Here is a 3,739-nt window from a genome sequence, read left to right as displayed (position 1 = left end):
CAAGACTCCCCAAAATCTGAAAGATCCCTCTCTTTGAATACTAGACAGACGTGCCTCTCGTAAATGTATCTCTGGAGCCTCTTTTTTCTCAGTACTATCTACCTCTTGGTCAGCCTCTGCCTCATTAGGATCCTCATCATGGTGCTCTGAGATGTTTGAATCTGAACCTTCGTAATAAGCCCACATCACCCGGTTAGCCTTCCCCTTCGGTTAGCCTTCCCCTTAGGCTTCATAGGACAATCATGACCAAACTCATAGGGACCTTTGCAAAAGAAGCATAGCTTCTTCCTACGTAAGCCATTAAGTGTTTCCTTATCCCAAGGTGTAGCTAGCTTGTCTTTTGAGTCACTAACCTTCTCTTTACCCTTGCTAAATTCCCCTTTGTTATCTCTAAATGGTGAAGAACTCTTTGAACTAAACCGATTTGCTGGAGCTACAAGTTCCATACTTCATGGCTTCCTATAATGTAGGAGGATCAAAGGCCTTTAACCACCCCTTGAGTGGTTCAGTTAATCCCTCTGTGAATAAAATGACTAGCCTCCTTTCTGAAATGTCAGGCACCATCACTGCAAGCTTCTAGAAGTCATTGATAAATTGTTCTAAGCCTCTTGACTATCTCAACTGGGCTAACTCCCAGAAATAAACTTCAAGATTTTTTTTATCAAACTTTTCTATCAATCTATCCACAAACTCCTGATAAGTGGTTACCTAATTGTGTTGCAATGTGATCATGCCATGTGTCCACCAATTATGCGCTGCCCCATCTAAGTGTAAAGTGGCATACTTGAGTGCTTCAAATTTTGTCATCGTCTTCAAAGATAAGAAAGTATCCACCTTATGAATCCAAGCACGAGCAATCATTTTTCCATTGCCGTCAAATGTGGGTAATACCAACTTGTTGATGACCTATTGCAACTCACTATGTTTATCTACTTGCTTCTACCTAGCAACTCTATAGTTCAGGTACCTGTCAAATGTCCATCCATCTTGTACATATTTTGGTAATGAATCCCACTCATTCCTCGCTTGTCAGAGTTCATCTACAATATCTATTACTATAGCATTAGGTGTGCATGCTGGAGTTTCTTCTTTGAATGTAGGACGTGTGGGTTTGTTAGCTATTCCAGACCGTGTCCTATGTTGTGATCCTGCTATGCTTCTATCATCCTGATCATTATTATGATTATTTCTCCTATTTTCCCCAATCAAATGTTGCATCATAACCATCATTGCCTGTGTAATTGCCTCTATTGACTGTAGAAGCCTCTCCTGATGCTATAAAGTCTCATCATCTCGCACACTTCTGGATGGGCTTTGAGAATGTCTCTCAGCCATATTCTTAGTTATGTTGGTTCTTTTGTAAACTAAATTAAATGGTGGCTGGGTAACCCTATCAGGCTGGTAGGAAACTGCTTTGATACCACTGTAATGACCCGTACCAATAGGCCACTAAACAAAACCCTAAATTTAATACACGGCTAAAGTATATGGCTGAAATAAGGAAATAATAGTGCCAATGTATTCATTAAATGAAAACCAAATATTTTTACAAATGATATGTCAATTTTCAGCATTGAAACATTATGACCTGGCACATTATAGATAACCCTAACTGGCTGTATACAATTGAGAATTTATTACAACTACAAACTGAAATGAGAACCTAGATTGATCAGATACTGGAGATTGACTACTGAAGATGATATGGTGAAAGTGCAACTCCACTTGAAACTCCAAATCAGCAATTAAGCACAAGTGAAAGGACTGAAATAAGCTTCCCACAGCTGCAATAATTCAGGTGATCTCTCACACCCTCAAAATTGCGTACCAATTGAGAGTTCTCGTTCTCAACGGCCAATTGTGACTACTTGTAGAAACCCTAGGCTCCACAACGCACATAAGCAAAAATCAATAATAAATCTCGATGATAGGCAATGAGCCCTCAATGCCTATTTATTTATTTATTTATCAATAGGTTAGCCTCCTTTTTATTTATTCATCGCTTCTTCCAGCAACCTCTAGAAGATTGATTTATTTAATGATTTTATAAAATATCACTTTATTGAGTTAATTAAATATAAAGTTATCTTGTAATATATTTTTATTGATAACTTTATAAATAATTTAACTCCTCCAAAAAAAAGGGACATTACATGAGTAGTGATGTAGTAAGGAGCCTGTGAAATCGACCCTGCTCCTGGTACAAGATCAACTCGAAAATCAATGTCACGCTGCAGTGGCATACCTGGAATCTCTTTGAATCATAGCAAGATCCCTTTGAATCAACACAGAGGGCATCCTCCATACACAAGAAAATCAAAACCTCACTACAATGGTCAAGACAATGTGGAAAAACTAGCATAGGGAGAAGAAATTGACCCCCCATATAGTCGCAATTTCAAAGCATTGTCCCATGTTTGTATATCTAAACCGATGACTCGTTATAGGAGAAATACAAACATTTAGAAGATCTTAACATAAAACTAGGCTCCAAAAACAATAGGGCAACTTAGAGACATCCAAAGTCCCAATCACTCCATTCACCTCAACAACGAAGCAAGTTGTCTAAAGCCGAATCCACAACAAGGCAATATTGGTATATGCATGAAAAAGACAGAGAACAAAATGTAAGCATCCACACTCATGTAAATACTCTATATTAGTGGTTACAAAGCAATCACTACTCACATGATAGTCACATCCCTCGACATAAGCACCATACATGCACAAATCTGCCATGAACAAAGGGGCTTTAAAGCCCTTAACACACAAAGACACAAAAACTTCAAAAAATGAAAAATCCCTCATAGTAATGACAAGGATTTGAAAAGAGGTTTGTGTAGTCCAAAAACCATCTAACAATCAAGCTGCAACTAAATTGACACCACTCCAAAAGGAAGAAAAACACTAAACAAAAGTCCAAGTCTGCCTAACACAAGCATATTGACCTCTAGACAAAGCCACTCTAAAGCCACCACAACACAAATAATTCAAGAGCCATCTGAAGCGACATTGATCTCATACACCTCTATAATAGATAAGAGTCGTAGCATCCATAGAGCCAAAAAACACCAATTCAATGTAACCAACCATCACCCTCACACAAGTACAATAAGCACAAGACACACCTCCTCATAGTCACTAGGATTGTCTATCTTCCTCAACACCATCCACCATAGTCAGATTTGAAGGGAAAAAAAAACCTACTCCTCTTCCCACTCGTAATTCTCTTTATAGTTAATGACCCTCCATGATCTTAAGTGTTATAGTTATTACTCATATATATGTTTTGCTACATCATTTTGTGCCTCGTGACGAAAAGATAAACCAACAAACGATATAATAATATAACATAATATAATTTCCCTAACAGTATTAAAACCAAGGATAATAATTTATTTAGTTTCCCCAATTGTGAGTGGCGACAAGCTGTAAGGAGGTTAGGTAACCCTGACAGAGAAATGAAGCATGTTTAACACGCATGTGCAACGTACGAGTGGCGGCAACTTTATTACAGTTGCCCTATATTTATCCGTCCTATCAGGCACGTGGGAAACAGGCAGAGCCCGGACAAGGTCACCGGTACTTCCGGTCAACTCAGACCACAATGAACAAGACCAATTCTGCTCTCCGCAATTCCTCCTCCTGTGTACTTTTCTTCAGGTTTTCCATTTTCTGTGAACGTCATTTGACATACATATATTTCAGTTGATAGCGCTTGGCCTCGTCTCTTTTCCGC

The sequence above is a fragment of the Cupressus sempervirens genome, chromosome 3 (assembly GCF_028749045.1).
Source record: "Cupressus sempervirens isolate cs-2001-9-10 chromosome 3, ASM2874904v1, whole genome shotgun sequence".
NCBI classification, from domain to species: Eukaryota; Viridiplantae; Streptophyta; class Pinopsida; order Cupressales; family Cupressaceae; genus Cupressus; species Cupressus sempervirens.
The sequence above is the reverse complement of the archived record's forward strand: the minus strand, read 5'-3'. Positions refer to the sequence as shown.